At 42.3% G+C, this 11,401-nt stretch overlaps 1 non-coding gene across 1 annotated transcript; it reads right to left on the bottom strand.

The window, feature by feature from the left end:
- Window positions 1–10,407: 10,407 nt before the first annotated feature.
- LOC112086013 lies at window positions 10,408–10,514 on the bottom strand. The gene has a single exon (XR_002899249.1). It is a non-coding gene; the product is annotated as a small nucleolar RNA R71 (small nucleolar RNA).
- Between the last annotated feature and the right edge of the window lie 887 nt (window positions 10,515–11,401).

Here is an 11,401-nt window from a genome sequence, read left to right as displayed (position 1 = left end):
CGTGGCAAAAGAAGCATATGTTCGGCGAATGCCACGGGCTTGTGACATGGAACCTAGGCGGCCGTGGCAAAGGAAAAAGAAGAATGGATGAGGCTCGGAGTTTGCCACGGTTGGGGTTGCCACGGGATTAATCTTAGGCCATGGCAAAATGCAGGGGGAACGTCCAATGCTCGGGGTTTGCCACGAGAGGAGTGCCACGGGATGAAGACCTGGCCGTGGCTAAGCAAAAGCGAAGCGGCCAAGGTTCGTGGGATGACACGTTCTACAAGACACGAGTCCAAGATGTGGCCGTGGCAAAGCAAATGGTGCATAACCCCGGTTCGGCCTTTGCCACGGTAGTAATGACACGGGAAGAAAATGTGACCGTGGCAAAAAGAGAAGTGAATCGGCCAATGTTCGGACAATGCCACGGTCTAGAGGACACGGGCTAAGGCTTTGGCCGCGGCAAAAATCAGGAGAGTTTGACCGACGAATAAGCACGGCCACGAGGAGTTTGCCACGGGAAATGATCAGATCGTGGCAAGAGAAAGGAAAAGAGACGAGGTTCGGCCTTTGCCACGGTCTAGTTGCCACGGCCACACCAAGACCGCGGCAAAGAGGAAGCGTTCTCGAGCTGAAGCCACGACCACATGCCACGGTCAACCAGGCGCGACCAAAAATTTGAATTTTGGTTGACCGTACGGACGTTGACCGGTCAACCCACGCGCCAAGCCAGCTGTTCCCCACCACTCCCCCTTCTTCATCGAGAGTTTGCACCTTCCTTTCCATTCTTGAACTCTAAACTCTCATATCTCTCTCGTTGCTGCATCAAATTGAGTGATTCCAACTGCATTGAACTCGTAATCCTGTCTAGCTTCTTGTTGCACATCCGTTTTACACTCGAAACTTGAAGATTCCAAGGTATTTAATCTGTTAAAACTCACCTTTTCCATGCTTTAGTGTACTGTTCATGAACAGAGAAAAGCAAATGGAATCGATTTTAATGGACTTCTTGATACCTTGGAATCATTTTGTGAGTATTGTGCAAGTAGAATGGATAGGGATTTCATGAATCTTGCTTGAGAATGACTTGTTTTTGGAATTTTTGAGAAATTTTCTTGAAAATCATCATGTGAATCGATTTTTTTTAGAAATTGTGTTTCAAGCTGAACTCTTTATGTGCATTGCTTCTTGCCATTTCTTTGAGTTTAATGAGTTTTTAATCAGCTTGAAATACCTTCTTTTAAAGAAAAATCAATTGGTGCTGCTCATGAACTTGGTGAATTTTTGAAAAACTTTTGTTGTTCTCTTGCTTTGGTGCTTACAATGGTTTGAGAAAATGCAGGATGGGAGGAACAAAAAGACAAGCAGCCATGGAGAAATCTAAAAAAGAGAAATCAGAGGAGCAGATTTTGCCTTTTGGGCACAAAGTTTTCGAGAAACAGAAAAGGAGGAGAAAGCCAAAGGATTCAGCTGAGAAGAAAACAAAGAAGATTGCTGCACCAAAGAAAACAAAGGCCTCCACTTCAAAAACTTCTGGTACAGAGCTGGCATTGGTTGAGGTCGTTCACAGAGCAGGAAAAGAGGTGGTTGTGGCTGAGGATGAAGAAGGAACAGAGAGTGACCCTGAAACAGCATTGAAGCGGGCCAAGAAAGCAAAATCAGGTTCTGAGGACAGAGAGCCAACTTTTGATGACTACTTTGACATGTTCAGAAGTGCAAAAGTGCAGCAAACCAAGTTCCCTGATATGGAACTGCTGAGGAAGATGGGTATTCTTGAAGAGGTTCAGCTCATTTTCAACAACATGGGGTTTGGTGGATTCTTTGAGATGAAAGATGTGGCTCATGATGGTGTTACACAAGAATTTCTTGCATCCCTTCAAGTTTGTGGATATGGCCCTAGAGATGCAAGAATCAAGGAGGGCAATGGTCTTGGGCACATAGAGTTCAAAATAGATGGTGCACAACACCATGTAAGCTTCAAAGAACTTGATGAGATCTTTCCTTTTACAAGACCTGTACAAGAAGAGACAGTGAAGTTCACATACCCTGATCACATGATCACTGACTTGTGGGATACAATTGCTTTTGGGAGCTTCAGAGGAGGAAGATGCAAGAGTTCATGGATAAGAAACCCAGCAATCCGCTATGCTCACAAGGTGCTTTGCCAAATGTTCTTTACCAAGCACAATGATGGGGTGGTGCATCTAGCTGACATGGAGCTATTGGGTATGGGTCTTCATCCTCTCATCAGTCACTTGAAGAGCCAGAGAGAGTTTCACCTTCCACATTACATCCCTTCTAGTGGTGCATTCTTGGCACGCCAAATGCTGATTTACAAGGACATTGCTTGGAGTGAGGGTAAAAGAAAGAAGCTCACTAAGTTGCACAATGGATGGCTAGTGACAAAAATTCTGAAAGCAAGAGGTTTTGTCTTTGATAATGTTGCAGTCAGACCTGGGTTGATTGATGAAGTTACCCTCACCAAGGTTGGGTTTCTAAAAGAAAGCAATGGTGTACACTTCTTGTACACTTTCAAGCTCTTGCAAGATGAAAAAGTTCATGTTCTGTTGCCAAACCCAGCCATCACCACTCTCACAGAAAGGCACAATGTCTCCTTTATTGTCCTCAAGGATCAGCTCTACAACTCAGCCATTCACCCTCTAATTCCCAAATGTAAGAAGCCAATTAATTCTAAGGGTAAAGAGCCAGCTGACGAGGAAGACACAACTAGGACCACTGGTTGTGAGCATGAGGAGCCAAGAGATTTTGAAAGAAGGATGGGAGCAGGAAGGTATCACTTTGATCCTTACTTTTGGGGTGAGCCTGACTATCACACAAGGAAGCTGTATTCCAGAGTTAACACCCTTCAGAAATGGTGCAAATGGCAAGACAAAACGATCCACAAGCTGGTTAACTGTGTTAGGCAGCTTAAGAAGAAGGTTAAAAAGCTCACAGCTCCAGCCACCTCACCCAAACGAGATACAAGCGAAGAGGTGGGAGAAAGCACAGCTGCCAATGACTTTGCGCTACCTCCAGGAAAAGAAGATTGGGTGAATCCGGCCACAGCATTCCAACCAGACTCACCTGAGAGCAGCCCACCCAGATATTCCACTCCATCATGCTCCACCTCCAATCCATCCCATTACTTGGGATCAGACCTCAGCGATTGAGGTAAACACTCAAAACCTTGTAAATAGCATGTACACTTTCTTTTTCTTTTGCATTTTGCCTGTTTGCTTTGGTTTCACTTTTTTCTCATACTTTTATAACACAAGGGACTGTGTTATTTAAGTGTGGGGGAGGAGTTTCATCCTTTACTAATCATGTTTCCTATTTTCTTATTTTACACTTTGAGTCTTGAGTCACATTCTAGTTGCATATTCATCTAAGTGCATATAAAAAAAAAAAAAAAAAAACAAAAACAAAAAAATGGAAAAATCTGAAAAATTTACACAAAAAAATGATCATGTAGTTGCATTCTCATTCTTAGGATTGAGTCTAGATTGCATTTGCATGTAGGTTGCATCTTGCAAGGAGTAATGATAGGTTTTCTAGAGAGTACATCACTTTGAGAACTTGAATTGAATATGCTTGTGAATCTTTTTCTATGCTTGCAAAGTCTGAAATGATTTGAATCTGAGAAGCAAGTTTGAATTGAACTCAACTCTAATTAAGTGGGAACCTTGAACTTGACCTGAAAATATCTTGTGATGCATTGTTTGAAAAAGCTTGTGGATACCAATATACATACTTGAGCTAGAACCATTGTTTTTACCACTCTTTTCCTTAGCTCAAGTAGCTGAATCCACATCATGGATCAGTTCCCATACTTTAAACCCATCCTTCTTTCAAGCCAATGTTTGTGTGTGAATTGAAAGGCCACCTTGGATCAAACTTAGCAGAAAGTGTTAGGTTTAGAGCGACAAGGGCAGGTCTCATTGAGAGCTGTGTTCCAACATCTAGGAACTGAGAGTTTTGGCGAGGAATAAGTGTGGGGGAAAAGACTTTTTGGTGAGTGGAAAAAGGTGAGATGAGTGGGAAAGAGAGAGTGAAAATAGCTAGGGGAATGAAAGAAAAAGAAATCAGTCTTGGTGTTTTGAGAAAGTGAGCTCTGGTTTGTTGAAAAGAAAGAGTCTAGCCTCTAAGTAAAAAAAAAAAAAAAGGAAGAAAAGAAGCCGAAAGGCTCAAATGTTTTGTTAAGAAAGAAAGAAGAGGCTAGAAGTTGTAAAAGAAAAAGAGCTGTGTAAAGTTTGAGTTCCAAGACTTGAGAGGAATTGTGAAAAGTAAATCCCCTAGTGAGAGGAAAATGAGAGTGAAAAGTGAGGATTTTTGAGCAAGTGAGGAAGCTTTGAGTAGAGGGTGGGGAGTGATGAGTCTTTGCCCTTGTATGCATAGGTTGCTTTTTACCTTTAGCATTCTGCCAAAGTTTGATCATTCATAGAGAGATCCCTTTGCTGCATTTAACCCACTTGAACACTGATGAGATCATTTTAATCACATAGCCTCTCCCTAGCCAAGCCAGCTTGTTTAAACCTTGCATCATGAGATCCACCTGATAAAAGCTTAATGAATGTGAAAGAGTTGAGAGAGAGAAGAACTTGTGGAGATTCCTTGCTGAGTTGACATATATCTGAGTATGACTTTGCATTGCATAATTGAGCATGAACTTGAATTCTCATTGTGATCACTTCTCTCAAAAAAGAAAATGTGAACTCCCATTGCATACAACCACTTTCTCTCATTTGTTCTTTTTGCTTGAGGACAAGCAAAGGACAAGTGTGGGGGAGTTGATATGTTCATAATTTGCATCATTTAGGTTGCATAAATCATCCCAAATCATGTTTTATTTCATGCATTTTAGGTCCTTAGGGTTTATTTTAGAACTTAGGAGATGCATTAGGTCCCAATGAGTCTTTGCATATTTTGAGTGTCTGTCAGGTGAATATGGAACTGAAAAGATGAATCCAGGAGGTGGAATGGTGAGCAAAGCTTGAAAAAGTGGAAAAATCAGGTCTTGGGAGATTATCGGCCATTCTCGCTGGCCAGGAAGGTTTTACCGGCCATTTTCATGTACCGCGGGAAGCTTTACCGGCCATTTTCACGTACCGCGAATGAAGTGTATCGGCCAAAATCTCCGGGTGTGAACGAGTCTCAGAAATCGCCTGTCCGGGGAGCCTTCCGGTCCGATTCAGACGGCGGGTCCTTCATAGAAGTTGGAGAGCATTGGAGCACGGTCTCATAGCAATTGGAATCGTGGAATTCGGACGCGTGAGCAGAGAGATAAGCTCGTCGGAAGAAACCCCTGTCTCGCAGGTATTCCGGACCGAGCAGATCAGTTCTGAAGGATGCGAAGGACGGTGCACTTCCAGACCGATTCAGTTTCCGCGGCCTTCATGAGAATCAGAGACATTTGAGTCTTCTTTTCAGAACAACCGAGATCAGTCAATTCGGAGCTTTGAGCAGAAAGATACGGTCTCCGGAATGGACACATGTCTAGACGCTTCTCTCTGGTCGTGTAAATGCACTTCAAAGATGTTCCCTCCAGGAAACCTTACACTTCCCAAGCACTGAAACTTCCTTCATCAAAGTTGGAGATAAATGAGTCCTCTGTCTTCTGAAACCGGAATCACTCAATTCGGACAGGTCTCCAGGAAGTTACACTCTCCGAAATGCGAGATGGTCCAGACAGCCCAGGATGACTAAGTTAAACATGCCACGGTATGAAGCTTGGCCGTGGCAACATCTTGCAACCTTCGGCGATTGGCACGAGCTGAATGCCACGGTCTAGGACTTGACCATGGCAAATGAACAAGAGGCTGGAGATAACTTCTACACAGTTTCGGCTTTTGACACGATCTCAATGCCACGGCCTGAGACTTGGCCGTGGCAAGCATATACTTGGCTGGGAAGGTCCTCACATGCATGCGAGTTTTGGCACGGTGTGAATGCCACGGTCTGGAGGCTTGACCGTGGCAACCTCTACACATCTTCGGCGTTTGACACGGTTAACTTGCCACGAGTCCCAGATGAAGCTTGATCAGACCGCGGCAACAAAAGGAACCAAGAACACAAGTAAAAACTTTGACACGGTCAGGAATGCCACGGTCACACCAAGGATGCACCAGACCGTGGCAAACCCTTCTTTGCCCATCAAGGCCGGGTCAGTACCCGGTTTGTTCCGGGTTGACCCGGTTCGCCCAAGCCTCCTTTATAAGGTTTTTAGACCTAATTTTTGGGGAGAACTTAATCTACTTTTAGTCTTTTTTCCCCCTTTTGTGAAAAACCACTTAATACACTTTGTTTTAGAGAGTTTAAATCGATTTGCAGTTTCTTTCCATCTTGTTCATCATTTCTATTCATCAAAATCAACTTCTAATCATGATTAACAACACATCTTGCAAAGGATCTAGTGTGTTGATCATGATTAGTGAGTAGTTACCTTAATGAGGTTCTAGATGTGTAGGTTAGGGAGCTAAAGTGTTAGATTAGGAGTGCTTAGGGCTAGATTCATTGGTTCATTTCTCTAAACAACTGTTCTCTATGCTAGATCCTTGATAATCACTTGAAATCTAGATTCTGGGAATTTCATGCACCAAAAGTGTTTGATGAAATTCCTGAAAGAGTTGTGTTAGAGGTTTAAGTAATTTTTCATCATAGGAATGATTTGTTAAATGCTTGAATGATCATTGAGAACTGTTTATTAATGCATATTGATTCATATTTCACAAATGGGAATTTGGTTTGAAAATGGATTAGTATAGGGGTTAATACCTTCATGAGAGGATTAACCTAGATTAGAGTTCTTAATCACTTGAATCATGTCTCATCATTGTCATTAGCATTTCTAGTTTAACACTAAAGCACCCTAACCAACTATCATGTCTAGAATCTCATGCCTCCATCATATCATATTCACATCATATCATTTGTCATTGTCATTAGTCTTTAATCCTGTTTATGTTTATATTTGTCTCTAGATTAATCAAAACCCACTCTTGTTTGCTTGAATTAAGAACTTGATCATATAGCTTAGTGTCTAACACCACATCTGGATTGATAAACCTCTTTGTGCTACATTGACAAGGGGATTGATAGCCCTGAGACCCTAAAAAGTCTTGTCTATCAGCCACATATGAAGAAAGATATCGAAAAAGCATGTGAAAGATGTGTTACTTGCAAGCAAACTAAGGCTAAGAAACAACCCCACGGTCTGTATACTCCTTTGCCTATTCCTTTGCATCCATGGCATGATATTTCTATGGACTTTGTTGTTGGATTGCCTAGGAACAGACAGGAAAAGATTCTATTTTTGTGGTTGTAGATAGATTCTCTAAGATGGCTCATTTCATTCCATTAAACAAAACTGATGATGCCATGAACGTTGCTAAGTTGTTCTTTAGAGATATTGTGAGATTGCATGGCATGCCTAGAACTATAGTTTCTGATAGAGATGCTAAGTTCCTTAGTTTCTTTTGGAAAAATCTCTGGTCTAAGTTAGGAACTAAGTTGCTTTTCTCTACTACATGTCATCCGCAATTAAATGGTCAAACTGAAGTGGTTAATAGGTCCTTGTCTACTCTGTTGCGTGCATTGATTAAAAAGAACCTTAAAACTTGGGGAGAATATTTACCACATGTAGAATTCGCTTATAATCATGCTAAGCATTCTGCATCTAAGTTTTCCCCATTTGAGATTGTTTATGGGTTCAATCCCATCTCACCTTTGGATCTAATGCCTTTACCTTTGAGTGAAAAAGTTAGTTTGGATGGAAAGAAAAGGCAGAACTTGTGAAGCAGATCCATGAGAAGGCACGTATCAACATTGAGAACAAGACAAAATACTATACCAAGCACGCCAACAAAGGCAGAAAGGAGGTAACCTTTGAAGAAGGCGACATGGTGTGGATTTATCTAAGGAAAGATAGATTCCCCAATGAAAGGAGGTCGCAGTTAATGCCACGCACTGATGGACCATTCAAAACCATCAAGAAGATGAATGACAATGCCTACCAGCTGGATCTTCAAGTTAAGTTTCTGTGAGTTCAAGCTTCAATGTTTCTGATTTAGTCCCTTTTCTTGCAGAAGATACAGATTTGAGGTCAAATCCTTATCAAGTGGGAGAGGATGATATGATTATGGCCGGCCTTGGAACTGAAGAAGCTAATGGAGAAGAGGGAGAGCTTGAACCAGAGGTTACTAAAGCTAAAGAGGGAGACAAGGAACAGCTGAAACCTGAGGAAGCAAATGGAAAAGAAGATAATGACTTATACATTCCTCCCAGCCCAGTGACAAGATCAAAGGCAATAAAATTCAAGCAAGCGTTTCACAAGCTACTACACTCTATTCAGGGCAATCTTAAGTGTGCTAATCCAACTACACTGGTTGTGATCCAAGCCACTTAAGATTTCATTAAGAGAGGTGTTGTGACTTGTGCTCTTTTTCCCTTCGTTTGGTTTTGTCCCATTGGGTTTTCCAAACAAGGTTTTTAATGAAGCTTATTCAAAACACTATAATAAGAGGCCTCTTGATGAAACCCAGCCCATTTTATTCACCAGATTCGTCCAAGGAAGAGGAGGAGCCAATATTTGAATTCAAACTTGGCTTTTAGAGTTTCAATAAGTCATTAGTTGTCTTTGTCATTTTCTAGGCGTGGGAAACTCTATATGTATTACTCTTTCTCCTTTCTTTCATTTTATCAAACCTTTTACTCTAAAACTTTCTCTCTAAATTGTTTGATCAAGCTTGTTTAGTTAATTCGGATCTTTATCCTTTCATTACAAGCATAACAATCTGTTGATAGTCTAGGAGACCTTTCATATCTCTTAGAAGTATCAAGGCACTTCCACCGAGTTTCATCATCATTCACAGATCCATCTCACACTATTTCATTCCGCACATCATCAAATATCACACTCAACTCGTCACAACCATTGGGGAGCATTCCGGGGCTTGATCCTCACACCTAGGATCATATCAATTTTCCCTTAAGCTTTTTGCCTCTTTTGTGAAAGAACACCTTTTTGAGAGAGAGATCTCCCAATTTCTGTCTAATCAAAAGAGTTTTGAGAGTTTTAATCATCTTGTCTTCATCATCTATCATCCATCTATCTATTTCCATCAACTAATCATGCTTAACAACACATCTTGCAAAGGATTTAGTGTGTTAATCATGATTAGTGAGTAGTCCCTTCATTAGAGTTCTAGATATGTAGGTTAGGGTGCTATAGGGGTTTAGCTTGGAAGCACCCAAGTCAAGTATCCTGTCTAAAGCTTCTGTCTTTATCATATATTATCATCATCCGAATCATTTGCTTATCACTTGCATCTTCACTTAGTTTAAATCTTATCTTTTGCTTCATTTTCATGCTTATTTACATGTTAAATAGTTTAGCTAAAACCTTTACCTTTTCATCTTGACTTAAGACCACAAGTAACATAGATTAGTGTCTCCCTCACAAATTTGGATTGATAACCCCTTTGTAATACAAGACAGGGGATTGATAACCTCTACAAAGAGATATAAACTCTTAGTTATCAATTTGCGCCGTTGCCGGGGATCGAACCCGGGTCACCCGCGTGACAGGCGGGAATACTTACCACTATACTTATCAATTGGCGCCGTTGCCAACTTGTGGGAGCATTAATCTCTTATTTGTGCTTAAGATCAAGACTTTACTTTCTTTTGTTTTACTGACTCTTTGCAAGTTCTTGTTTTGATTTCAGGTGCATGAAAACCAGGTCTCGCAGCACAGAACCGCCTTTACCCTACGACAATAACATCAACAGGATTGAGAGGCGAGCTCGCAAGAGAGAACGGCACTTTGAAAGGCTTGGAATGGCAGAACAGCAAAGGATAGAGCAGCAGGCTCAAGAAGCCGAGCACCAAGCTCAGGTTAATCAGGCGCAGGCAGGAAGAAATGAACAACAAGCCTACGTTAACCAACAACAGGCTCAAAGAAATGAACGGCTTGCTCAGCAAAATCAACAACAAGCGAATAGAAACGAGCAACAAGCCCATCATGTTCATCCGCCACCACCACCAGCTCAGAGACAACCTCCTCCGGTCTTTGTTGGAGAAAACGACCGAGCTAACGCGCACCAATATAGAGCCGGGATCCAAGCACCACCGGTACAAAATAACAACTTTGAAGTTAAAGCTTCCCTGCTCAATATGGTGCAGAACACCAAGTTTCACGGTCTACCCGGAGAAGACCCTCTTGAGCATCTAGATCAGTTTGATCGGGTCTGCAACTTAACAAAGATTAATGGCGTCTCAGAAGATAGCTTCAAGCTACGCCTGTTCCTATTGAGCCTCGGTGATAAAGCTCACAAGTGGGAAAAGAACCTCCTGAGGGGTTCTATACAAACATGGGAGCAGTGTAAACTGGCGTTCTTATCAAAGTTCTTTTCCACATCACGCACGGCCAAGCTCAGGAATCAAATCTCAAGTTTCACACAACACAACAACGAGAGCTTTAATGAAGCTTGGGAACGGTTTCGGAGCTATACAAACCAATGCCCACACCACGGCTTCTCAGAGGCATCCCTCTTAAGTACTTTATACCGAGGTGCCCTCCCCATGATCAGAAACCAACTCGATACAGCTTCAAATGGAAATTTTCTTGGGAAAGAGATCAATGCGGCAATGGAACTAGTGGAGAACCTCGCCATGTCTAATGACACGTATGGAGAAGATTTCGACAGGGCAAACCGTTCAGAAGGATCTAGTGAAGAACAGCGCATGAAGAAAGACATAAGAGAGCTACAGAGCAAGCTTGACAAGGTTTTAATGGCTACACAAAAGCCAATACACTTTGTAGGCGAGTTCGATGAGCAAGGGCCAAGTTTCGACAATGTTAATGAAGATGGTCTCACTCAAGAGGAGCTGAACTACATAGGGAATCAGCAGAGGTATCAGCGGTTTAACAACTACAACAATAACCCAAACCTCTCTTACCGAAACCCAAATGTAGCTAACCCTCAAGACCAAGTGTACCCTGCTCAACAACAACAACAAAGCTATGCTCAAAAAGCTCCATTTCAGAATACCTTTCAGCCCAAGCAACAGTTCAGTGGGCAACAGCAAGGCTACACTCAGAAGAATCAAGCAGCTCATGGTAACAACTTCAACAGCCAACCGCAGCAACACAAGTTTCCACCAGGGTTCAATCCGCAGCCGATGGGTAATCAACAACAGCTTCAGGGAACGGGTCAGAATCAGATGGGAACCGATGTCTGCGGGATTCTACAGCAACTGTTACATGGTCAGCAGAGGGTTGAGAGCCAGCACGCAACAATGCAACAAGATATCAGAGAGCTTAAGCAGAACCAAGCCTCTACATCATCGAGAGGACCGGCTTTACCAGGCAAGCCGGAGCCAAATCCTAAGGAGTATGTGAACGCCATCACATTGAGGAGTG

Source organism: Eutrema salsugineum, unplaced genomic scaffold, assembly GCF_000478725.1.
Source record: "Eutrema salsugineum unplaced genomic scaffold, Eutsalg1_0 scaffold_25, whole genome shotgun sequence".
Taxonomy (NCBI): Eukaryota; Viridiplantae; Streptophyta; class Magnoliopsida; order Brassicales; family Brassicaceae; genus Eutrema; species Eutrema salsugineum.
The sequence above is the reverse complement of the archived record's forward strand: the minus strand, read 5'-3'. Positions and strand labels throughout refer to the sequence as shown.